The 27,975-nt window shown below is 33.1% G+C and overlaps 1 protein-coding gene and 2 long non-coding RNA genes across 5 annotated transcripts in view; 2 read left to right on the top strand and 1 right to left on the bottom strand.

Annotated features, from left to right (window-relative positions):
• Positions 1–27,975, top strand: part of Oatp74D (Organic anion transporting polypeptide 74D) — a 163,680-nt gene that overhangs the window by 5,873 nt on the left and 129,832 nt on the right. Inside the window, exon 2 of the mRNA XM_065366525.1 lies at positions 3,129–3,200. The gene's annotated coding sequence lies outside the window, so the exon portion shown is untranslated. The remainder of the gene's footprint in view (positions 1–3,128; positions 3,201–27,975) is intronic.
• LOC135846532 (uncharacterized) lies at positions 11,465–19,016 on the top strand. Its single transcript, XR_010558978.1, has 2 exons — positions 11,465–11,713; positions 17,743–19,016. It is a non-coding gene; the product is annotated as an uncharacterized LOC135846532 (long non-coding RNA).
• Positions 18,649–21,182, bottom strand: LOC135846531 (uncharacterized). 3 transcript variants are annotated; one of them, XR_010558977.1, is made up of 4 exons: positions 20,035–21,182; positions 19,758–19,922; positions 19,020–19,522; positions 18,649–18,820 (listed from the first exon to the last, which is right to left on the bottom strand). It is a non-coding gene; the product is annotated as an uncharacterized LOC135846531 (long non-coding RNA). The 3 variants fall into 3 exon arrangements; XR_010558976.1 differs by having other exon boundaries at positions 18,664–18,820; positions 19,020–19,226; positions 19,325–19,522; positions 19,758–21,175; XR_010558975.1 differs by having other exon boundaries at positions 18,652–18,820; positions 19,758–21,180.

The raw sequence follows: 27,975 nt of genomic DNA, 5'->3' as shown, positions 1-27,975 counted from the left end.
ATGAAAACTCGACTTTCGAACTTTCAGAATAAAAGCTATGTATTTTATCATCATTTTGGATAAAAACTAAACTTTCAAACTATCAAAAAAATTATCATTCTAAAGTTTTGGAAAAAAAACCAACTCAGCTCACGAACTTTCAGGAGGAGACCTCAACGTTGGAACTTCCCGGAACGAGCCTGAACTTTTGAAAATTCAGGATGAAATCTCCTCTTATGAACTCAATTTTTGACCTCTGAAGGTGATAACTCAAGTAAAACCCCATTTTTTGAAAAGTGTAGCATGAAAGTTCAACTTTTAAACTTTTAGGATAAAGATTTATTACTTACTCAAATTTTAAACTTTTGAGAGAAAAAACTCGAACTTTCAAACATTCTTGAAATAAGCTCAATTTTTGAACATTTACGGAGAAAGCATCATTCTGAATGAAGGCTCACCTTTTGAACTTTTTGATACGAAAGTTCAACTTTTGAGCTTTCAGAATAAAAGCTTAACTTTTCGTAAGTACAAAATGTGGATGATAATTATTACATATTTGATATGAAAACATACGTATTACTTTTTTTTGCAACAAACTAGCTTTCAAAATTGGATTTCAATTCCTCTGGGGGGGGGAGCACAGGATGCCCTAATTTCGATCAAAATTTCAAAAATGAAGTGACATATCGATTGTTACTAACTCGAAGTCGCTGAGTTCGAATATGGGCTCATTTTTTAAATCTGACAGCTCAGTGTACCTCTATTTTGAAAAAAGTGAAGTGAGATAGCTGAATATTTAGACTTAGTCATTCGGATCTAAATCCAGTCGCTGGGATTGGAGACTTTGAGTGGTTCTTTTCAAGTACACATATTTATAAAGATTTTGAGGGAATTGAAAAATTGTTGACCTTTGAAATTGAAATCATAGTTTAATGCACAATACTCAGGTTCAGTAAAATAGAGTAATGATATCTATAGAAAATAGGTAGTTATAATAGGTACTTAAAAAAGACGATTAAATGTAAAGAAAATTTTGAAATAATATTTTTTTAAATGGATAATTGAAACATTTTGAAAATTTTTACAATTTTATTTTGGAATTAATAAATGACATAAGGTTAAATTTTGAATATCGAAATAATTTTTTGTTTTGATCAGAATATATTGACATTGAATGACGTAGCCTGCATTTCTCAATTTTCTCAATTTTCTCAATTTTTTTTTCCATATTATTTGTAAATTTTTTTGGCTGTTCAGTGTTTGTAATTCTGCATGGTGCATTTCATGGTGTCTCCTCATTTTTGGTGGATGGTGGAGGGGATGGGAGAGAGTAAAAACAGTTCGCTTGCTATCGCAGATTTTCTAGTAATTTTGAACAGGTCCTGTATAAATTCAGCATATTTTGTTAAGTGGAGATTCTGTTCAACACTTTGTGTGATTCAACATGAGAAACTTTCACTTTTTTTTTTTGGTCAGAAATGTTGCTCCCCTCTGTCTCAAAGGCTCACTCATTCAACAATGACTGAAACCGTTTTAAAAAAGTGCCATAATGAGGCATCTGAACGTGTAAATAACGAAATGAAGGGGGAATTTCGAAGATGCCACAAATTTGAAATCTACAAAATTCATACTCGTACATTATTGCGTGAAGCTACGAAAGCTTGAAACCGAAAAACATCCCTCTATAAAGTGCGTGAAAGATTCTTATCAAACTTATCGTATATCTAGTCGAGGATCGCGTGCTCGTTCCTTCCTCGTCGTTTGGTTGAAGAATTTTGCGTGAAATTAGCGAGTATTTTAAAAATACCTGCCTATATACCTATGTAGCTACGAATTGCGTCGATAGAATTTTGATTACGTGACGCCGGCAGCAGTGAAAATTCCATCGACATCGACATCGGCGATGGGAGGAAAACGGCACGAATAGTATTTTTTCTCGTTTCACACGAGCCTACCGCCAATTTATGTTGGGATTACGTTCGGGGAATTATGCATATGTAAATGACCGGTATATAGTGTCTATAAAATATACGGTAGGAATGTCAACCTTAAAGAAAAGACGTATCGACCGCGATGATCATCGAAGGAGGCCCCATTAAAGGGACACAAGATGGAAAGATTTTCGCGCCATTTTCCCCGCCGCCGCGCCGACTTCACCTCCTGCAAAATGGCGGGAAAAATTTACCAGCATGGGATGAAAAACACAGTCGATTAATTAAGAATATCGTCGAACGTATACATTGTGTTGATGAAGTAATACCATTTTGCGAGATTGTTAATTTTCATTTGGCCAATTTGATAGGTTGCAAATTTTAATTGGTTCATTGTCAAGTTCAAGGGTTACTTTTGGGTTTTATGATCCTAATACAATGACGCGACAGCGTCGGTCGCTGTGTTTACAAAAAAGAAAATAATAATAATCGAGCGTACGAAAAACAATAGAGAATGAGAGAATATACGAATACGACGACTACACGAGCAGGAGCAACCGCTTTCAAATGGCGAACGCTTGTAGCCTTCGAATCTAGACACTCGGCAATGTGTACGGCCTGTGTACTGTGTTATAGGAGTAGCAGGTGTCTGCTAATGAGCCGGCATGTTATCTCGTCTGGTCGTTTGGATAATAGGAAAGTATTTTTTTTTTATCACCAATTGCGTAGTTATACTATTTGGGTCATCGGTGGCTATTCCATTCCACGTTTTACAACTACCTCTAAATAAGGTTTGGACTACCGTTGCCATACCCGATGCTCTTGCTGGGCGATATACCTACCTATGCTCACATTTTATGTTATTTACCATGCAGAAATTTAGAAATGGAGTTTTCATAGCGCCTAGCGAAGCCGCAGCCAGCGACCCGGCTACTGCTATAGCTCTAGCAACATGTTGTAGTTGTCGCCATACTAGTGCCACCTACGATTAGGTAATGCCACCGGTGATACGTCGCGTTATTTTTATAGTATTTCTCATCTAGGTCAGTAACGCGTTATTCTTGTTTTAATTAACGCATATCGCTCCCTCTATATTTCTGTTAACGTATCTTACCTCCAGCCTACTGATATACCCTTTTGATGTTTTCTTATATTGCTGTTAGATTGATGAATAACTAATGGTGACATGTTTTTTTCCCCCTTTGGGGTTTGTTTCAGGATATCCAACACAACTGCCCAGGAAAATGCTGCAGATCTTCAGCCCTCTGTGTTTGTACGCTATTGCCTCGAGTAAGTGAATAAATACGACCTTACGTAATCAAATTAAAGTCTATTTCAGCTGAGTAAAGATATGATTCTCTTCGATTTTTCCATGTTTTCCATTGGAGATTATTTTTCATTGAAAAGCTTGTATCGAAAAATTAATTAATGTTTCACCTCATTATGAAATTCAAGCTCATCTGATGGTGAAAAATTATTACTTTTCATGCACAATCAAGAACAAGAAAATCGTTCAACGAAGTGCCTGTCTCCGATTTATGAATGGGGCCACCATTTTTGAAAAGAGCGTGATCTGAAATCCCCATAACTGAAATTTCAGCTGCCCAAATTGATTTCTTGATTTTTGGGGAATTTTAAAAAATTCAGAAACGACCATGAAAAAAAATGTATAGATATATTTATTGAGTGAAACATATTGACAATTATTAGCTCTGAAAAAAATATCAATTTCCTCAAACTGAATTTTATCATTTCCGGTCATTCTGGAGCCTCCATACGAGATTTTCGATTTCTTTGGAATCGTAAAATTTCTCCAGAAGACGTGGAAATCAATTTGGGCAGCGAAAATCGAATATTGTGGATTAATTATTTTCAACCTGTTTAAAGTGCTTATCCTCATTTGAGCAGATTTCCAGGGCGAACACCTTAAGTGCATTTTTTTTGACCAGAATATTTATACCTAAACTAACGAGGTAAAATTTTACTGAAAGAAGACTCCAAAATACCTCACCAGCAAAAATTTCGGATGCTCAAATTGGGCCCATTTTTTTTGAAAAAAAAATCAAAATTTGATCAAATTGACATAAAAGGCTGACATTTGGACTGTACACTATTTTTGACCTCCGGAGTAGATTAATAATGTTTTCGAACAGTTCTGAATCCTCCACGGATTTTCCAGTTTTCGATGAAAAAACAAAAAGTGTTTTAGGTAGGATGAAAATGAAATTTACTTCCTATGAACTTAGATTTGCCTTTTTCAATTTTTATCTGAATATTAATCGCTAAACTAAATTTTGGATTTGAACCACCGTAAAACGATTTTAAAAAATATGTTCCTAAATCGATCGAGAAGGTCACTCTGAATTTTCTGAAAATGTGTTCATAGTTATTGTTTCATTTTTCAAAAATTTTTATTCATTTATCTCCAAGAAAAAAATTGCTCAACTGCGTTTTTTAGAACCCTCTTCACTGAAATGCAGTTGAGCTCAATTTTTAGATCTGGTTTCAGTTTTAAAATTTTGAGATTTTCACAATTTTAGCTCATTTGCTTGGTTGAGGAATTTTCGAAGGGGCTGTATTCACTCCAACAGTATCATTTTTAGGAAACATTTGGAAGGAAAGGGGGGAGAGCTGAGGAAAGCGGCAAAACTCAGTATATTGAAGTTTAACGTGTTTGATGGGTATCAAAATGTGCATTTTTGAATACATTTAATCTATTTTTGATTTCATTTTGAGTCAAAAGTTGACGGAAATTAAGGTCACTGACCCATCTGTCTGGGATCTTGTAGTCATATTTCCTCTTGTTTGGCCTCTCAAGGATATCTGCGCGCCTGTCTGTCTTCCCAAGGTGGTCTAGCTGTCTGCCTGTCTAGCCTAGTAAGGTCATTGACCCGTCAGTATGACTTCCTAAGATAGTCTGTCTGGCTTCCAAAGGTCACTGACCTACCTGTCTAGCCTCTCATGGTCATCTGCCTGCCTGGTCACTTGAGGTCATTGACCCACCTGTCTGGTTTCTCAAGGTCGTCTGCTTGCATGTCTGGTTTACAAAGATTATGGACCCGCATGGGTGGTTTTCAAAGGTCATTGACCTGTCTGCCCGGCTTCTCAAATCATTTGTCCGACCTATTAAGGCCATTGACCTGTCTGTCCGGCATCTCAATGTTGTCTGGCTGGTGGGCTGACTCGCGAGTCTCTTAAGGTCATTGACCTATCTGTATATAGCCCCTCAAGGGTCAAGATTGTCTGCCTGCCTGTTTGACTTCCCAAAGTCGTTTGCTTGTCTGTCCAGCCTCTCAAGGTCACTGAACTATCCGTCTGGCTTCTCAAGGTAGTCTGTCTTCATGTCTGGTTTTTAAAGGTCATTGACCCGTCGTCCTGGTTTCCAAAAGTCATTGACCTGGCTGCCCGGCTTCTCAAAATTGTTTATCTGGCCTCTTGAGACCATTGGCCCGTCTGTCTGGCATCTCAATGTTGTCTGTCTGGCTGTCGGGTCTCTCGAGGTCATTGACATTGACCTATCTGTATAATTATAGCCTCCCAAGATTGTCTGCTCGCCTGTCTGACTTCCTAAGGTCGTTTGTCTGTCTGTCCGTCCAGCCTCTCAAGGTCATTGATTTACCTGTCTGGCTTCTCAAGGTAGTCGTCTTCCTGTCTGGTTTCTAAAGGGCATTGACCCGTCTGTCTGCTCTTTCAAAATCGTCTGTCTGTTTCTTTCCTGTTCAAAATTGATCAGGTCTAAGAAGGGAGACCTGATTAGATTCAGAAATTCTTTTGATTCAATTAGATCTGTTCGGACCGGATCAGATCCAATTATTTTTCAATGGGAGGAAAAATAATATATTTTAGCTCAAAATTTTCAATTTCATAATGATGGGTATCAAAATTTGTGGTTTTGAAGTACAGTAGACTCCCGATTATCCGCCACTCGATTATCCGCCCTTCGGCTTATCCGACCCAATTTCATCCGCCCTTCCCTACCGGATTATCCGACCTACTGAGGGCGGATGCATAAATTTTTGCATATTTTGGCTTTTTTAGCGCATATTTCAGCATATTTTGATCTTTTTACTCGTTTCAATGCATATTTTTTTCATTTCTGCTAATTTTCTCCAATTTTTTCTGAAAAATTACGTTTTTTAGCTGGAAATTTTTTAAAAATTTCACCTAAGCGAAAATAATTTCCCTGAAAATGTTATTTCGGATTATCCGCCATTTTCGTTATCCGCCAGACCTTCAGCCCCAATTAGGGCGGATAATCGGGAGTCTACTGTAGTTGAATTCATTTTTTACGTTATTTCGAGTCAAAACCTCGAAAAAGGAAGAAGGCAGGGGACTTGAATTTTCAAATCCAACGTGCTGGTTCATGAGATGTGGTGTTTTAAAGGTGCAGAATTTTTGGCATTATTTTGAGTGAAAATTAAAAATGGTGAAGAGAGGGGGGAAACTCAAATTTTTCAGATTATCCTGATGGACATCAAAATGTGGCTTTTCGAAGATGCTAAATACAATTTTGATAGATAATATCTTGCGTTCGAATTTGAATAGAGTAAAGGGAGAGGAAAGACTGAATTGATATTTTAGTGGTGGAGGAAAAGAGAGCAGAACATGAATTTACAATTTTCGTTCCCTTAGGTATTAAAATGACGGTTTTCAGTGTTAGATTTTTTTTCTAATGTGAACAAAAACTCAATTTTTTGGTATCGAGAAGTGAAGTTATGGTCTCCATTGAGCCCATCATTGTCATAATTTTGAACCAAAATCAACTTTTAAACCTCCACCTCCCTTTACCTAACGGAATACTTGAAGAAAGGTTTACTTAATTACTTATCTTTAAAATCAAAAGGGTATAACATAATTCCGAAATCTCAGATTTACACATTTTTGTGCTCTTCAAGTTTGAAAATTCCAGTAGGTATTTGCGTATATCATAATTGCCCCTTCATTTTTGAAGATGGGCAATTTTTCATTACAAAGTTTTTTGTTTGTCTACCCATTCAAGTCCAATTGTTATCCACTAAGGTCATAATTTAGGTGATCAGACATTTTCTTGCATCCGGTGAATTTTTAAAAATTAGGAGATTCAAGGTTTGTTTATGGCATTGGCATTACTTTTTCAATTTCAAAAGAAACCAATAGAATGGATCGTCAAAAAAAAAATGTTGGAAAATTTTCACTAAATTCAGTGAAGACCTTCATTTTAAATTTTAAAGTCACTTAAAGCAGAGAGAAAATAAAACGTTTTCAAAGGTTTTTTTGTTGAAAATTTCACTACATTCATATTGCGAAATATGGTAAGATATATCCTCTCATGTTGAGATAAAATTTGAAAATTTCGATGACTAAATTGCCGGACCGGACGTGGGACATTTTGTTGGACACATAAACGACGATGAATTTTCTCACATCTTTAAACACATTTGATTGGCGAATAAAAGAAGATCTGGTTCGAAGTGACGATATAAATCTGTATTCTGAATGGCAAACGCGAGCGAATGAGCGAACAAATTGTAATTTCAGTTACAAGGCTGACCTTGCCAATGATTACTTATAAAAGGAGCGATTTTTATCAACTAGAAGCCGTCAAAAGCCAGCAACTTATTGATAATATTATTCGCGCGCCGGGTCGTTTTTTTATTCTTTTTTTTTTTTTATTACTTCACAGAGTCTGAGAAAGAAATCCGCGCGTGTATCTGTATATTCGCGTCTCTCGAGAGTCGACAAATAAATATATTATTTTTACTTGTGTAAAAATAAAAACGTAATACTTGCCACAATCTCTTCGCCTTTCGCCCTTCGTATATGTGTATCTCGTCGATGACAATTCGTAATAAAAAGAGAGATCTTATCGGGGTATTTTTTCCCATTGTCGAACAGCATCCTTTTTTTCTTCTTTTATTCTTGCTCTGCCATAAAACCTAATAGCTTTATATATATTTGGTAGCTCTATGGGTAATATGGCACGTTAATACTTCTTTTGTGAAATATCTCGTATTAGTGTTATGCTGGTCGTTATAATAACCAATCAATTACAATATATTATTTGTATAGAAGATGAGCTGATTTTTTCGTACTTAAATTGTCGATAGTACCTTTCGTGTTATAGAGACCATTATTCGACAAAAGCCACGTTTTCGCTTTCTAATAACGTAATAATTGGCAATACCAGGAGGGAGCTGGGAGGGTTGATAGGTCGACAGAAAAATACGAATTTTTCAATATATTCGAACGTACGTACGGTTTCATTATCGATGAAAAATTATATCGACCTTGGAGGCGAATCAGGCGATGATTTTTTTATTTTTAATTTGTTCTCGAAACTCGCACGCTTTGTCGTCGTTTTACTAACCTCATATCAAGCGTACATAATTAGCATGCTCTTTTTACCAACAATTAAGCGTTGGTTGTTGGTTGAAGAGAGCAAATAAATGAGGGAGGAAAATGCGCTGCGCTACGCTATATCGATACAGACTCGCGGACATTTTAGCTTATTAAATAATTTGACCTATTTAAAAGGCTATAGCTGAAAATTTATTTCAATAAATCGGCTCATCGAAAACGACTACACTACGTACGATGAGAATTTCAAGAATTGAATTGGAATTGCGACGAAAACACCGAAAATAAACTTTCCGCGATAAGATGACGCGAGCTGAAACTCGTTTCTTTTTTCTCTCCTAGTATAGTCGATAGGTTGAATCGGATTCTCGGATTCACGATTCCGTTATAATTATCGAGTTGTTTATTCTTTTACCTATTTTTTTGGAATATATAATTCAAGGTGAACCTACGAAAAGTTGAAAAACCTCGTCGAAGGCTCATGTTGTCGTCGTAGTTGACGCTGCGCCACACCCGCACCCCATCGTGCCAAAGCAAGAGCAATGAGAAATGGCTGCAATAGAAGTGTACCTACTGCTGGTACGAGTACGAGTAACTTTGCCAAATATACAATCTCCTCATTCAGTCATGGACGTTCAAATAACGTGGAATTTGTATTATAGGATATATATTTAATTGACATTCAAATTACCTATCGGATAACTACCTAACGGTATAGGTGTATTTGCAATTGCTTACATGATATGAATTTGCAAAAATTCAGCCTCGGGTGGAATAATGGATGCCAGATCCGGAGACAGTGGAGTTGCATTTATCCTTGCATTAAGTGGATGCAGCTGTAGAAATGCAAATACTGCGATTATATCGATCCTGAGCCAAAATTATTCGTGGTTTATGAAATACATATACGAGCAGAAATAATGCTAAAATCATCCGAGATTTGAATTATTTTACATATATTTGCATTCAGCGATCACGTACCTATATTTCGTGTAAGGAAGATTTGCCATCTTTATCATTTTTTATCGAGTAGTCGAAAGAAGCCAAGAGCATGGATCCTGATTCGTACTCACAAAGTCAGATTGGTGTTGACGAAGCGACTGTCATCACAGCAGGAATGAACTTTACAAATTGGCAGATACGAGTACGAGTGCATTACTTAATTGCAGAAGGTTAATCAAAAAGAAAGTTATGGTGGTTGCCAAGAAGTACATCACTGTACTTGTCATTAATGGAAAATATCGATACGTGTAAATTAGATCAGGTGGTGTAGAATTGATCTTATATAAAATAGTTCTTCTGCAGGCGAGGGTTGGAGGCCCCAGGCGGATGCACAGTTACCCCCCTCCCAGAATATTTTTCCTACGGGTTTTTTCTCCGGTTCGGATACTTGAATGCGAGTTGACGTAATTGTTTTTTTAAAATTTTTTTATTCACTTTTGCGAAAATAAGTTGATTTGACAGGAAAAAACTGGAGTTATTCTTTTTTTGGGAGGGGGGGGGGGGTGAATTGGGAAGGGGTGTGATGACTGATAATTTCCCAACATGGTATGAGAAAAAAAATACCTGTTTTACTGAATAAAATAAGTTTTTAAGATGAAAGGTGAATAAAAGATGAAATTACAGTTTTACAAGGTGCTTCTGAAGATCATCTATGATTGTTTGCATCCGCTCATGCAGTCTCAATTCCCTCAAGAACAGACTGGATTTACCCAAGGAAGAGGCGCAAAAGAGCAAATCCTGAACATCAGAATGCTCATTGAGAAAGCTCGAGTACAATTTTCCAGCAGTGTTATGCTTCATGGACTACAAAAAAGTATTTGATTATGTTCAGTGGCAGAAGTTATGGTGGATCTAAAGCTCTTTAATACAAGTATGGAAATAGATTATGCTCTCAAGAAAGTCTTAGCATTTTACGTATGTATTACGTACTGCGCATGGCAGGTTGGTGTCGTCACGCGGTGGAGGTGGGTGGAGCAACCAATGGAGTGCAACGTTGTACCTGAACAGCTGATTTGATGCTTGCTCGCGCACTGCGCAGTACGTAAAACTTACGTAAAATCCTATGACTTTCTTAAGAGTATAATCTATTTCCATACTTGTATTAAAGAGCTTTAGGTGGATCCTACTGGAGATGGGTGCTCCAAAGCATCTAGTGTGGCTGATCAAACAACTGTACATGAAGGATCAGCTAATGTCTGTGCCAACAGAACATCAGGAAAATTCCACCCAGAAAAAGGTGTTCACTATGGCTGCATACTGTCTCCTCCTTTTACTCAACATCTGCAGAGAATACATCAGCTGAGAAATGCCGCAGAAGATCACAGATGACTCAGATACATAGAACTGATGAATGGCTAGGAGGTGTCCTGATTGGTAGCCAACAGATCACCAACCTCTGGTATGCTGATGACACTACTTTGGTGGCTTCAAGTGTCAAGTACATGTCCATGCTACTGTGATGACACATGTAGGCAAAATATACGTAAAGTTAAAATCTGTTAAAAAAACGTAATATCGGCTGGCGCCACACAGCCTCACAGCTATAAAAATATGACACGTGTCGAACGTTGGTAAACCACTGACCACCCTTCCGAGTTGCTAATGTGCAACAAACGGTTCGTAATTGCAGTATTGCACATTACGAACCGTAAGCAATTTAAGTCAAAATGTCTAAGCAATTTAAGTCAAAATGTCTTTTAGCCAACCCTTTACATGATGATTTTTCCCTACAAATACTCTGGTGAGTCCAGGGTTTGGTATGATTCAGTTTTCTATCTTGTAGACGAAAGTCTTAAGTTTAGCTTCGGTTTAAGCTTATTGTTTCTGTATATACTTGTGTTAAATTCGTGAAATAAAGTGAAAGTATTAATTATTCAGTTTGTCGACTATTTAATTGAAAAGGTCCATAAGACCCATTACAATTTGGCGCCCAACGAAAAAGAGCTTTGAAAGCTTTCGCGAATCAATTGAATTTTCGTGATTTTAAATTAAAAATCGTTTTTCTCAAAACGTAATTGAATACTTGATTTTTTTTGGCAAATTATTTGAATTTTCGTGATTTTTAGTAAAGTTTCAATTGAATTTTTCTTCTCATATCTACCGAATTCGAATTCGTGAATTTTTTTTTCCTGTCATAAACGTAATTGAATACTGGAATTTTTTTTAAAATCAAAGTTGTGAATTTTTTATCGGAGATTTTTTTGGTGAATCTCAACGAATTTTTACGAATTTTAACGAATTTTTGTGAAGTTTCTTGTGTCCGAATCTGTAAAATCAAAAAACGTGAATTTTTTTAATCAAATTTCAACGAATTTTCCCGAATTTCAACGAATTTTCCCGAATTTCAACGAATTTTCCTGAAGTTTTTCGTGTCCGAATCTGTGAAGAAGTTCTTCTTGAAGGTCAACAGACGATTACTTCCTGGAAAGTGGTTTTCAAGTCAATTTTTCAATTCAATTTTCAAGGTAATTTCTCATCCTATATTATATTTTCATTTTATCTTCTCAGAATAATTGCTTTTTTTTTGGTGCTTTTTTGTGCTTTTTTTTTCCAATTTAAAAATATGTGTGCTTATTTCATATAATGAACGCTATTATTAAGTTTTTTAGAAATCTTTTTTTAAAATCAAACAAAAACAAAAACGCTCCTTCAAAATTAATTTTTGAAAATTCAGATACTGAACTGTACTTTTACGAATATAAGAGAAATCATAACACAAAACCGAACAAAATACCAAAAAAGACAACTAAAACTATTGACGTTGAATTACAGATAACAAAAAGACAAACTTTACCAAAAACTGAAAATTCTGACGACATTTATTGGTATCAGCCAAATTTGCAATTCAGATTTGATGAAACAGATCTAAATTGAATTTTTTCTGTTTCTCTCCTTTATTTTTCATGAGTGGTGGCAATTCCACAATTTTCAACCCCGAATCAGAAAAATCACCAAATAGTGCTCCATCCTCTGAAGAAAACGTATTAAATACTTCCGAATCCGACTCTGACAAATCAAAATTTGAATCCCCTGATTCGAAAGAAAATTCCCCAACCCAAGAACAAAACCAAGAAAAATCTACTCCAACTAGTCCATTATCAGTTCCCCAATCCATCAGTTGGATCTATTGTCTATCAGTAGCAGAAGCAGAATATTTGATAAAAAAATTAAATTTGACTTTTCCAAAAAAATTGACTCTAGATTCTTTTCGAAATTGTATTAAAACATTTATTAGTGAATCTGAAAAAAACAATAAGACAGCTAGGTATATTCACGCTAGTCTTGTAAAAAGACAAAACAGTTGTTATACTAGTAAAAGAGTTCAAACGGAAAATATGACAACACAAAAAGAAAAAATTTATGATCCTGAAAAATTTTCTGGTCTCAATAATGACCTATATAAATTTATTGATAGCTTCGAATTATGCTCTAAAGCAAATAATTGGAGCGACGAGCATCAAGCTAAAGTACTTCCAATGTACCTTTCGGAATTGGCATTGGAAGTCTTTAGAAATATTCCCAATCAAAAAACAAAATATTCTGAATTAAAAACACAATTTTTAGAGGCTTTCAATGAAAAAGCTCAGAAAGAAGCTAATGAAAATATCCTAATGACCAGATTCCAAAATGATGATGAAAAATTACTACAATATTTTACTGACATTTTGAATCTCTGTAATAGTGTCAACCCTATTATGGAAGAATCAGTAAAATGTAAACACATTTTAAAAGGTTTAAAAAATGACATTCATAAAGCAATTTCTCTTTTGGATAACTCAACTGTCGAAAAAATTAGGGCAAACTTACAAAAGTACGAATGCACGGAAAATCTTTTAAATTATAGGAAAAATCAGGATAAGGAATCAAGGCTTAAAAAAGTAGAAAATGAGCTATTTTTGCTCAAAAATTCGAATGTCGACAGTTTATGTGATTCAATAAATAACCTCGATATAAAACATGAAAATAATTATGCTACGATAGCCAAGTTTACTCCTCAACAGAATCCAACCCCCCCAAATAGGTTCCCCTTTCACCCAGTACCTTTTTATCCTCAACGTTTTCGACCTCAACCATTTCGTCCCTTCTTTTTTGGACCACAACCTTTTCAACGTCAACCTTATTGTCCCCCACCACCTCCTCCTCACCCATTTATGTTTCCACCTCCCCCATTTCCTCGCATCAATTTTCAAAGAAGTCAAATTGGATTTCATCCATTTAGACAAATATCTCCTGGTCCAAATCAACCTTTTCGTTTTGGGTCATATGGACCTAGACCTTATCAAAACCCAAATCAATCATATCAACTAAATCAACCACAATCAAGACCACAACGAAGAGATTTTTGTAGCCTATGCAAAAAAGTAGGCCATATCCGAGAAAAATGCAGATTAAATGACAAAAAAAAACGCCAATAATTTTTGGTCAAGAAACCTCATCACAAATTTTATATTTTTTCTTGAACGAATTTCAAAAAACTGATTTCATTTTTAATCTAAATAAATATTCCGATTTAAAATATTTCAGTGATGAGGAAATATCTTCTTTTGGCTCAAATTTTTCAAAAACTAAAACGAACTGTATTCAAAAAAATCCATTTACAATAAAAAATTTTGAAATCAAAATTATTTTCAATAATAAAATATATACAGCTATAATTGATACAGGTAGTAATGTATCACTGATGTCAAATAAAATTTTAAAAGACTTCAAAAATTTATCTCCTTCTGATCTAGAAGTCTCAACAGCAGATAGTTCTTCCCTACCTATTATAGGTAAAATGAATATTTCAGTTCAAATTGAAAATATAAAATTTTCTCTTACAGTATACGTTGCTGAAAATTTGAATGCAGATTTTATTTTAGGTATCAGTTTTTTCATTGAAAATTCAGCCATAATTAACTTCAGTAAAAATACATTTTCGTTAGGAAATTATCCAAATAAATTGATTTTGCCAATGGATCATAAATGGCTCTCGTTGATAAATAAACAAACACCCGTCATGTTGTTGCATAATAAACTTATCGCGCACGAAGCTTGTAAACTATGAAATGTATGACAATACGTTGACAATGAACTTGAGAAATTTTACTCATTCTCTACAAACTATCCGAAGAAATCAAAATATTGGCACATTTACGCAAACTTTACCTGAAAATAATGTCAATGACATAGTTCAAATTAACCAAATTGATACAAATAATATGTCTAGATTATTTGATTCTGAAAAAAATGAATTACAAATTTCTCCAGATTTAAATAATGATCAGAGACAGGCTGTCCTCTCCCTTTTAAAAAATTATTTGCACTTATTTTCGACTGACCCAACCAACATTGAAAGAGCAAATATCCCAGAATATGTCCTACAGGTCAAAGACAATACACCTGTTGTGTCAAGGGGATATAAATTATCTCCAATTGAAAGGCGCGAAATTAATAGGCAGATAAAATTAATGCTCAAAAATGGCATTCTAGAGAGATCAACTTCACATTACTGTTCCCCTGCTTTTTTATTACGAAAACCAGATGGCTCATATCGTTTCCTTTGTAATTTTCAAAAAATTAATCAAAAATTGTATCCAGACCATAATTCAGTCCCTCGAATCGAAAATATTATCATGGCCTTGGAAGGATCAAAATATTTTTGTCTACTTGACTGTAATGCAGGTTTCCATCAGATACCACTTGCTAAAAAGAGCAGATATTTAACAGCAATAATTGTAGATAATCAATTATATCAATTTACTCGTTTACCTCAAGGTTTAATGCTTTCACCTGCAGCTTTTAGTAAAGCTATAAATTCTGAATTTCATGACCTCTTATATGAAATATTAGTTGCATACATGGATGACCTGTGTGTTTTTGGCAGTTCTTTTCAAATAGCTTTAAAAAATTTAAAAGAAACTTTAAATAGACTAGATCGTTTAAAATTGAGATTAAAAACATCAAAATGCAAATTTTTCTTCAAAGAAGTGAACCTTTTAGGTCATAAAATTAATGGAACTTTGATCCAACCAATTGAAAAAAATATTGAAAGTATCCGAAAAATTAAACAACCAACCACAGTCACTGAATTGAGACAATTTTTAGGAATGTGTTCTCATTATCGAAAATTTATTAGAAATTTTTCAAGTATTACAAGTTGCCTATCTGATCTTACTAAAGGCAACCCAGCTAAAAAAGACAAAATTATTTGGAAAGATGAACATGAAAAAGCATTTCAATTTCTCAAAAAAGCTCTAATTAATGATCCAATTTTAGCAATTTATAATGAATCTAGAGAAACGATAGTAGAAACAGACGCTTCAAATATAGCCATTGGAGGGGTCATCTCTCAAAAAAATGAACTTGATGGAAAAATCCATCCTATTGCCTATTTCAGCAGAAAACTTCAACCACGACAGAAAAAATTGTGCACTTATGACCTGGAATTAACAGCTTTAGTTGAAACAATTTTGTACTTTCGAGAATATTTATTTGGTAAACATTTTTTCGTTTTTACTGATCATGCCCCCCTAATTCATTACAGAAAAATGAAGGAACCCAATTCTCGTATGGCGAGACTAATTTTAAAACTTTCAGAATTTGATTTTGAAATAAAACACAAACCTGGTAAAAATAATGTTGTCCCAGATTTTTTAAGCAGAATTGAAATTAACACAATTTCAACCAACCAAAATTTTGTGGCTGAGCAAATGAAAGACAATTTTTGTAAAAATTTAATTTCTTTATTGAAAAATGAAACAATTGAAATTCCATCATCTGAATTGAATAAATTCAAAAAAATTAGTCGTAGATATATTTTAAGTCCTGAAGGAATTCTCCAACTTAAACATCCCAAACAAAATCTTATCATAATACCATCCCATTTAATTAATGAAATAATTGCCTCGTATCATGACAAAGCTATAGGCGGAGGACATTTTGGAATTCGAAAAACTATTGAAAAATTGCAAAATAAATTTCACTGGCAAAATTTAACCAAAGATGTTGAAAAATTTATAAAATCATGTCATGAATGCCAGCTGAGAAAATTGAAACCAGGACCAAAACCTGGACTTTTAAAACCAATCAAAGTGTTAGAATGTGATTTATTAAGCCATATTGAAATTGATTTTGTTGGTCCCCTTCCCACAAGTGATGGAAAATCTTACATTTTAGTAGGAACGTGTAAGTCCACAAAAATGGCTTTCGCTAAACCAACAGGATCAGCAAACGCTTCAGCAGTTATTGACTTTATTTATGACCTAATTTGTCAATTTGGATGTCCACTTAAAATCACCTGTGACAATGGTAAACATTTTCATAATAAAGAATTTATGGAATTTTGCTCCAAAATTGGAATAAAATTAATTTTTAGTTCCACTTATTCCCCAACTACTCAAGGAGCAGTTGAAAAATTGAACCATTCGTTATGTAAAACCCTAGCATACTATGTAAACGATGAAAAATCAAATTGGTCAAAACTGGTCAAATTTATTGTTTTTACATACAATATCACGCCTATATCAAATTTTCATAAATTATCTCCATACTTCCTAGTGTATGGGAGACATCCCAATTTACCCATAGATAATAAATTATCCATTAATTCATCATCTATGAAAGGAAGACTGGAAGAAATTGAACAATTGGATAAAATTAGAAAAAAGGTACCATCTTTAATTGAGCAAAATCAGCTGATTAATAAGAAAAATTATGACAAAAAGCATAAGGAATTGATTTTTAAGGTAGGCGAAACAGCACTTTTACAAAATCCTATTAAAGGAAAATTCATTCCTACTTATCTAGGACCAGTTAAAATTCTACATAAATTTTCTCCATTAAATTATGAAGTTGAGTATGAAACTAAGAAAAAAATAAAACGTGAGATTGTACATGTCAGACGATTAGAAAAATATCAAAAACGAAAATAGGGGAAATATTGAGAATTCTCAAAAATTTCGTGATCAATCTGTGCAGTTTTCCACTGGGCCCAGGAAGACGTTTCCTTAAAAAAGAAACACAGTGTAGGTATCACATTTTTCCAAACATCCAATCAAAACTGAGCAGAATGAAAATTTACAAAAAAATATATCTGACCAATAATGCGATTTTTATCAATTTTCTGACCAATAATTTGTCACTGACAAATGTAATTATTTTTCTATGGCGATAATCACTTCTATTTTCAACACTGACCACTTCAGAAATTTCTTAGCAGAGAACGTACATAACTTGACAAAAAAATTACGTAAAATATTCCAACAGCAAGCTTGAGAAAAAAAATCTTGCTTTGATTTTATAGTACTGTTACATGCTACGTGATTTTAACCAATATAACCTCGCAGCTATCCTTATCTCTCGCTCTTTCTCTCTCTTCACTGTTTACTAACCTTCAGTGAACATATGCACGTGATTTTCTATCTTTAACTTCACCCACTAACCAACTAACACCAAGGTGTAACAATATGAACGATTCGTCAATATTTTACTCTCCTCTCTTTCTATCCTTCAGATGATTCCTTACAATGAACCTGAACCGTTAAGTCAAGCCACCAAAGCTCAAATAATGAGACTGGTCAATCATTACGTACATAGAGAAAAACAGACCATTATTTTCTACGATGACCATGATACATGGGATCTTGCGCACCCAGACGTTGCAGGGTACCATGTACCCTTCTTTAATGTGACCTGGGATGAAATTGACGATGTTCAAAGGACAATGAACAAACTTTTCTATTATTTAGGCATTGAAGCCTATGTATTTTTCATAACTGTGCCAAATAAAATTTTCGTTTTCGATGTAATAATTTCAAACGAACGAATTCTGCCCGAATTATTATTGAAACCTGGGCAATGAAACCAAAAATGGAAAAATGAAAAATTCTACTTTTTTTGCTATGTTATTTTTTCAATATTTTTATGCTAGTTTTTTATTATATCAAGCATGTACATAGGTAGCTTTTAATTATAAGTAGGGCAACCCAAAATATGCTCTCATTCAAGGTAAAGTACCTATTGAATAGGAATTATATTCGATTTTTCTTTGGAATGAAACATTTCCAAAATATTCATATACCCTACTTGAAAATTTGAATACAAATGGGTATCGTTTTCACTCGTTTTGATGAGCACAATTCATAATCATTAATTTTAAATTCGTCATTCCATCAATCAGCAAATCATAATCATCAAAAAACGACTGTGAACATGACATTTGCGATCTTCCGATCCTAAAACTGCTCAAAATATTCAATAAATTGTGAAATATGACGATTTTCAGCAGAAAATATTCAGAAATCTTTAAATTGAGCTCATTACAAAAAAAAAAAACATTCAAAAAATATATTGGGTTGTCCCCATGAATAACAAACAGTAGTTTTTCTTATTGTATAATTTATTCTATAAAAATACGTATAAAAAACAAAAAAAAAACAATTAGTTTAAATACATACATATCTAATAACTGTACAAAAATTAATATTTTACCTTTTTTTTTACAGGTTAATTAAAATTACTTTTTACAATTTTTTTTTCTCACTCTTTCTTCGGACTTGCTTGATATCAACTCAAACGTTTGAACGGTGCCTCTGAAAATTACAAAAACAAATACCTCAATAAAAATAAAACAAAACAAAAAAATTGTGATTGAAAAAATAAATAAATCAAATAAACAAATAAAAGAACCTTTTTTGGAAAAAACAAATGACAAAAAAAAAACCATAAAAACTTCGAAAACAAAATTCTAAATTTAAAAAAAAAAAAAAAAAAAAAAAGGAAAATAAATACCAATGGTGACGTTTCCAGTGATCTCGTAGGTAACCATAAGTAACATTCATCATAGGATGGCCCAAATCTAATGATATTTCTTTTGAGATCCACATAGTTTTGATAAGTAAAGGGAAATAATATCTTAAACTGCGGATGGACCTGAATTACATTAATATTCACCATACCTCCTTCGAACCGAACTTTTATTGTTTCCATTAAGTCCTTCTGAAAATACAAAAAAAAAATGTTACAAAAAAGTGTCAAAAATATGATTTTTTTTTTTTAGACAAAAAAATGATGAAATTTTTTTTTTCCCAACTTACATGAATAGACCAAAAGTGGCTATTATAAAACCAGCACCGTGTAGACATACATGGGCTGTTAAAGCCTAATTCGTAATCAACACACATGGCCCTAGGGTCATTATGTGTTAAGAATCCCTTCGTAACACCATCAGCTTTCAAGTATGAATGTCGTAGTGGAAATCTGAATTGATCAACAGTTCTATTTAACCTAGGAGCCTGAAAACATTTCGAAATAAAATTTAATAAATAAAATAAATAAATGAAAAAAAATAATGATAAATAAATAAAGCTAATCAAAACACAGAAAAATCCACAAATTTTGACTCCTTGCCAGAAATAAGTTAAATTTTGAGCTTGAAATTTTCAAAAAAAAAATGTAAAAAAAAATAATAATAGTATGCCAATTTAAAAATTTTAATTACTTTTTGAAAATTCTATAATTTTTTTTTACCTCAACAAAATGATTTCCAGTTGCTTGTGGTTCAACAATTTGAGGCTCTGGTACAACATTTACATTCGATGGTCCTGCTTGGGGCTCCATCTGAGTCTCCATCTGGGGCTCCACTGTGGAATTTCTTGGTGTTTCCAACTCAAGGATCATAGCATTTAAACTTGTCTACAAACAAAACCAAAGTTATCAAAACTCAAAAATCAAAAAAAAAAAAAAAAAACACAGACATCATGTGAATTATTCTTTCAAAAATTTAATAAAAAAACAAAAAACATACCTCATTTGGTGGTCCAGCATTTGTCACCTCCTGGATAACGTCTACAGGCTGAAATTCCTCACTGTCAAAATTGATTTCATCTAAACCTAGAAAAATTGAGAAATTCTATAATTTTTTATCAAACACAAATAGCCTAAAATCATGATCCAAATTTATTCCCCCCCTAAAATTTTTTGAAAAAAAAATATACACCAATTTAATGATAAAAATAGAATCAAAAATTCACTTACCAGCAAGAAAGTCATTGTTCTGAGAATCCATTGTAACTCAAATTAATTAAAAAGGAATAAAATAAGAAAATAAAATAAAAAAATATATCAACTTTTCACAAAAATTTTACACACAAAACTGATAAAAATCAAGATTTTTTTTTCTGGTTCACAATACACCTTTGAACACCTCAAACAAGCAAGCATAAGAAGTACGTACTGGACATTGACAAACCTCCAGATATGGAAACAAATCTTATCTTTTAGCAAAATTCCATATTTTTTCTACCTTCTCCAGTTATCCAGTTACTTTGTTTTGGAAAAACCTCACGCACCAATAATACATACAAGGTGTAGGCAAATACTTTGTTATCTTTCTCTGGCATAGCATGGAAACACAACATCTTGGTAAAATTACTTATACATGGTAGAACAAATTAATTAATTCAATTTTTTTTCAGATGGTACAAATTTTTGAAATCTCAAATATTGCAAAAAAAAGTGTGACAGCATTCGTTGACATTTTTATACATGACAGAAACACATTTCCAATTGTATATTGCGGAAGTAGATTCCGCTGGGATGAGTCGAAAGTAACCATAGCGCCTATTGGCCCAATTCGGATTTCAGTGAATGATCCGATCGAAACCGTCATCAAATTAATTAAAAAGATGCTGTCAATTCTAGACTACAATGTATACGTTTATTACGATGAATTGCCATACGCTTTAAATATGTATGACATAATAATTTCTAGAACAGAGATCAACATAAACGATTTGAGAGCTGATTAATTTTTTTTTGATATCTCCAAATTTTTTTTTTCAAGTCTTTGAAATATTAATTTTTTTTTTCAATTTTTTGTATGTAAGTTTTTTTAACCCCCCCCCCACATATGACTTAATGATATTTTGAAAATCTCCCCCCTCAGGATGCTGACCTTTTTGTAAATACCCCCCCCCCCCCCACATTTTTGTTCTTTCCAATTGTTTTTATTTTCTTTCCAAACTTTTGTTTTTGAATTTTTTTTGCTGCTTAAAAACTTTTTAATATTCTTTACTTAACATTTTTTTTTCTGTCTTTTCTTTCAATTTCCAGAATGTTGACATTTTTGGTATTCTACTCTCTTTTCAAAATTTCTTGTACTGAAAACCTATTCACTGAAATTATTCCTGGATCCTTTATATCTGAAATTGAAAATATAGTTGTCTATGAAAAATCCATTCCCTATAAATTTATCTTAAATTATACTTTTCCGAATAGTAATCCTACTAATTCTTCCTATGAATATCCTCCCAATACCAATTGTGAAATGAAAGATGAATGCACCTATACTCATGATTTCTACAAAGCACTGACAAGATTGGATTCCTTCATTGATAATCAACTTCAACAAACTCGTTTTGATGCAAAAATATTAAATGAACATTCAAGAAGAAAAAGATCATTTCTACTAGGAAAACTTTATGGTAATTTCCTAGAATTTTGTTGTGATGTAGTCACTAAAGATGATCTCTACCCATTATTTGTCAACCAGCAAGAATTAACAGCCAATTATAAAAATTTAAAAGAAGCCTTAATTGAAACACATGCAGATATTTTCAATATTTCCACAGAACTTAAATCATTCTCTAAACTAATTCATGCAAATATTGAAATGATAACTCAAACAATAGACACACTCTCTACCACTTTGGAAAAATTTGCAGACCTTTTTGCAGCAGATAGATCCACATATCCAGTACTAATATCAATTCTAGAGAAAACATTCTATAATTCGTTTTTCTCATCCATTATTGAACATTGTAAAGAGCACAAGCTTCCATCATCAATTATCTCTCCAGAAAGCTTGAAATATTACATTGAAGTTTTGAAAACCAATATTGAAAAATTTAATTACACCATAGCCATACCTACTTCAGAAATTTTGGAATACTATACCAGAAGTATCACACATTGTCAAATTTCAGAACAGCAGATTTTATTAGAAATTCGAGTGCCTTTGAAAAAAATTAATTCAGACTGGAAATTATTCAAATATACTCCAATCTACTTCAGAAATAAAGAAGAGCTCTGTATTCTGAACACTGAGCAAATGCTAATTGCTTTTGATTCTGGAAAACAAATCATCAGAGAAATTACAGGAACAGCATTAAAAAAAATGTGATCTTTCAAGACAGTTATGTTTTTTGGACTACTTTGATTCCACCTATGAATCACCAGAATGTGCAAAATCATTAATCCTTGGAAAACAACTTCAAGAATTAAATACAGTGTGCAATTTTAAATGTGAGCACATGCATTCAAAAACAATAATTAGAAAAATTCAAGAAAATATTTACATCATTTCCAATCCTCAAAAATTTCTTTTCCTTCACAACTCTTCAAAATCAGATACTATTCCTTTAGAGATAAATTATAATCAATCTGGTGCAATAAAAATTCAACTCCCTTGTGATTTTGAATTACTTTTAAAAACTGATGAGGAAACCCAAATTCTGATCCCACAAGGATTTCCTTGCATAAAAACTTCTGAAAATATCTTACATCTAAACAGACTGCTTCCCTTGCAATGGACTAAATTAGATAATAGCAAAATAGATTTTCACCCCTTTAGTCCCTTAAAATTTAAAAATATTACAAAAATTTTTAATGAAAATTGGAAGGAACAAACCCCCTCTTTTAATATTAAAGAAAACCCCCAAATATTTGAAAACAAATTAAGAGATATAATTTTAAATGATATTCAGACTCCCTTGTATGGAGGACATACTATTAGCAGTATTATTTTTACAATATGGTTAATTGTTTTAAGTGTATTAGTTTTAAGAAAATATTGTTAAAATAATTTTACTTATCTTTTTAGAAAAAATTTTACGTATAAATAACAAAAAAAAAAAAGGAGAAAAAAATGCATAAAACAAAAAAACAATGAAAAAAAAAAAAAAAGAAAAAAAATGAAAAAAAGAAAAAAAATGAAAAAAAAAAAGAAAAAAGAAAAAAAAGAGAATAAATAGATTAATAAATATATGAAATTTGAATTAAGATTGATCTGAGTGTCTCTAGTCATTATTTTAAGTATTTTCATGTGTATTTTTTTTTAAATACTCATTTTTTGAAAAAAAAAATCTCTACTCATAATACCTCATATTTACATTCCATTTGATATTTTTTATAATTAGATTTTTCGTAATTAGATTTTTTATATTTAGATTTCTTATAATTCGATTTATTATAATTTGATTTTTATAATACCATTTTTCATAATACCATTTTTTATAATAACATTTTCTATGTGTAATACTTATACTAACAAAAAAAAATATATTTTTGTTTTTTAGATGTATACCTCTAGTACTTGTATATTATAAATTTAGAGAAAAAAACAAAAAGCAAACAGACTCTGGACTCATAATCAAGTATCTTGTCCCATTTTTAATTTTTTTTTGGGAAAATATATTTATTTATTAATTTTTTTTTTGGGTAAATGACAAAATTGAAAAAATGATAATAAACCGAATGGAAACTTTCTAAAATTGAAAAGTACCCCCCCCCCCCTTGTCCCCTTTCACAATCTATTCCATAGTCAAATTTTTTTTTCAAGTGTGGCAAATTTTGGGAAATTAAATTTCTTTTTGAATTTTGGGAAAAGTGTGGTCACTTTTTTGGGAGAAAGGAAATATTGTGATGACACATGTAGGCAAAATATACGTAAAGTTAAAATCTGTTAAAAAAACGTAATATCGGCTGGCGCCACACAGCCTCACAGCTATAAAAATATGACACGTGTCGAACGTTGGTAAACCACTGACCACCCTTCCGAGTTGCTAATGTGCAACAAACGGTTCGTAATTGCAGTATTGCACATTACGAACCGTAAGCAATTTAAGTCAAAATGTCTAAGCAATTTAAGTCAAAATGTCTTTTAGCCAACCCTTTACATGATGATTTTTCCCTACAAATACTCTGGTGAGTCCAGGGTTTGGTATGATTCGGTTTTCTATCTTGTAGACGAAAGTCTTAAGTTTAGCTTCGGTTTAAGCTTATTGTTTCTGTATATACTTGTGTTAAATTCGTGAAATAAAGTGAAAGTATTAATTATTCAGTTTGTCGACTATTTAATTGAAAAGGTCCATAAGACCCATTACACTACTCAAGTGTCTGGAAGAAGTCAGTGCAAGATATGTCCTACTGACCAATACGGGACAAAAACAAAGTTGATGGTAATTAACTAGCCAGCCAACAACTTGCCAGAGATCCAGGAAGTCGATGGATTTGAAGTTGTGAAGTGATTTTCTTACCTTGGATCCATTCTTGAGAACACCAGCAGATGTGAAGCTGTGATCCATCACCTCTGCCAGCTCACCAAAACTGAGATGACTCATTTGAAATGAATATGGAGCGATTCAGTAATAAGCAGAACCCAGAACCCTTAAAATTTGACTGATGAATGCGCTGGTCTGCTCTGTGTTTCTGTACCCATCAGAGACTTGGACCATTTGTGAAGGGGATTGGAAATGGATCAACTTGCTGGAAATGCGGTGCTAGAGGCGGCTGTTGAGAGTTCCTTGGACAACTTAAAGAACTAATGCCTTAGTTTTGAGTTAAATTGGTGTGATAAAACAATTATCTGTGGTGGTTCTTGGTCGGATACTCACATACTTCAGACAGCTCATAAGAACGGATGCCATGGAAACAATATTTGTGTAAGGCCGGGTAGAAGGAGCCAGAGCCAGAGGACAATTGTTGACCCAGTGGACTGACTCCATTAGCAAATCAACAGGCCACAGCTTTGCCAAATGCATGAGAAGCGCACAGGACAGGTAGCAGTGGTACACGCTTACCTGCAGGATTATGTAACCGGAATGGTGACACCCCCCCCCCCCCCCATCATGCAGGGTGATATGTTATAGTGATGATGATAAAATTCACATTAAGATTGTTTTGAATTTATGGAAGTTTTAATCATGAAATTTTTTATAAGGTACCGGCAGGTAAATACGCCTGTCGGGTAATTACACCACAACTAAGCCACAACGCTGGTTCTCGAAAAGTACTGTATATTTTGGTAAGATCACACTTCTAAAATAATTTTTTACATCACATCACTTCGCCAATGTGAGTGCTAGAGTGTGGGAGGTCTTTTTAGAAATTTTATTGGTGATTGAAATTTTACTCTCAAATTTTTTCCAACTTTTCAAGAATTTTTTTTTGAAAAAAAGTTGTTTGAAAAGGATTGGAGAACATAAATACGGTTTTTGATACAACACCTGTTTTGATATTTAATACCGATTCCGAATATGTTGTTGAAATGAAGTTCAACCAATTCAACCAACATTATTCTGCTTGAATTTATTAATATGTGATGCGATCTGGGATAGGGTACCCAAAGTCGGAAAATTTTTTTTCGTTTTTATTGTGTCATTTGAAAGCTTAAAATGTCAGCTTTTTTTTAAAAAAAAGATATTAAGTCTAGCCCTTTTTGCGGCTGAGCAATGAACAGTTGAAGTTTCTGCTTAAAAAAAGAAAATTTTGAGAAAATCAAAGTTTAAAATTTTTCCTTCAAAATTTCGAAAAAAAATTATTTTCTCGACTTCTACTGCACTAAATTGGCTGAAATTTTGATATGATACTTCAAAATTATAGACAATCAAATTTTAAAAATTGTGTCAACATTTGTTGACTATTTGTTGAATCATGTTGAGGGAAACACATTTTTTGTACAGAAAATTTGAAAAAAAAAAACATTAAAATGCGTAAAAAATGAAAATTTTACAGAAACTCACGACTTTAAAAAGAAATAAGTGAAAAAAATTATAAAAAAATTTTTGACGGGTACAGGGCTTGAACCCACGACCTCTGGCGTGTTGGTCCGCTCTCCAGGCATCAAGCCACCAAGGAAGCTTTGTAACAAGTGTTTTCTAATGGTATACAACTAATTTTATTGTGAATTTGACATAACTAACAGGAAAGAACAGAAGAACATCGATTGGGTAGTACCAAGTGGAATGGTAGTGGTAGCGCAAGCGGGGGGAAACAACACGCCGACTTTGGGTACCTTTTCTTTTTTAACTTCGTTCGGGTATTTAAAAGGGAAAAATATTTCTTTCAGAGGTAATTTTTATGCTAGATGATAGCCAACAGTGTCTAGAACAAGTTTTCAGTGTAACCTGAAAATTGACATTTCTCAATATCACAACTGTTTTTTGCTGTAGCACGAAATTTACTTTTCCGACTTTGGGTACCCTATCCCAGATCGCATCACATATTAAAAATAATACCATGGAGGGAATAACGCCACATTATTTTTGATAAGTTATTTTTATGGGGGCTTTCGAAAATCAAATTTTTGCATCAAAAAGACAAAAAGTACATGTTTCTTGGCCTCACAAATCGATTGGAAGTGGTTTCCAGCCCTTGCAAGCAGTTCTTAAGCCTCCAGAAATTTTTTTAAAATAACAATGACCATACAAAATTACACCCAATCTTGTTGGAAAGCTGAATTTTTGCACATAGCACATCGTTGACCTCCCAAATTGACCCATTTTCGAGTTTTTAGGAATTTCCACACCATTTTTGAAGAATTTTGGGCCTTTTTTTTTATTTAAAAAAAATTGTGGCGTTATTACCCACCAAGGTCGGGTTATTCCGCCAATTGAGGTTCCTCAACAAAAACATTACTGGTACTTTTGTCAATTTCTATAAAAATAATTTGACAGCAGTAAATTAAAACAGATAGTTTGATACAGCTTGACAATTTCAGTTTGAAAAAATTTGTGGCATATTTACTCGCCGGTACCTTAGTTTAGTGATAAGAATTGGCACCAGCAAAGTAAGGGCAAAAGCTTTCAAAAATTTGGGTTTTGAGAGGTAAAAACAAATAACAGGGGTGTTTGAGCACTCTCCAGCAAGTTACAAAAACCTCCAGCAATTATGTAAAATGTGTCTACACTTTTCTGTAAAATTGCATTACAGCAGTCTGTAATCCATTTTGAGTCTATCATGAGCTTTCAAAAACCCTAATTTTTTACGTTTTCTGTAAATTCTGTAGCGTTCTTTAGAGCGCTCGAACACCCCCAATGTTTGCAAAACTTTCTTCATTTCTTTTGATCCAAAATTTTAGAATCAACCCGAGCAAAGCCAGGACAGGGCTAGTACTCAATTTTTCCTCCAAAAATGTGATTTGTTACTAAAAAAGCTTGAAAAAGTAGCCAAAAAAGTGACAAAATACAATATGTGAGCAAAACATTTGAATAAAGAAAACATCACCAAAAAAAAAAAAAAAAAAAAACAGAATAGGTATTACAAATTGAAATGTGATTACACGTAATTTCGAAAAGTTGAACCTCTTACATAAGTAGAAAGTTTTTGATGAAAAATCCAAGACTTTTTGACAATTTTTTGACAGCAAAGTAAGGATTTTGGCAATTTTTGACGAAAAAGGTAGTTCTTGGAAAAATAAAATGAGATTGACAATTTTAACAAAAGAAATGGTTTTCTGACAGCTTCTGGCAGAACAGCGACACATTTGAAAAAATTTTTTTGAAAAGTAAAAATTCAAACTTTTTTAAAAAAACAACTGTTTTTAAAAATGTGTTAAGAAGCTAAAATTTTTTTACGATTTTTTGCAAACAGTCGGATTTTGATAATTTTAGCAACATGAGAATAGGTATAAAATTAAGTAGGTACCTACAATGCTAGATACCTACTTTTGGACAATTTTTGGGAAAAA

This window comes from Planococcus citri, chromosome 5, assembly GCF_950023065.1.
Source record: "Planococcus citri chromosome 5, ihPlaCitr1.1, whole genome shotgun sequence".
Taxonomy (NCBI): Eukaryota; Metazoa; Arthropoda; class Insecta; order Hemiptera; family Pseudococcidae; genus Planococcus; species Planococcus citri.
Note: the sequence above shows the minus strand (reverse complement) of the source record. Positions and strands in the feature narration are given on the sequence as shown.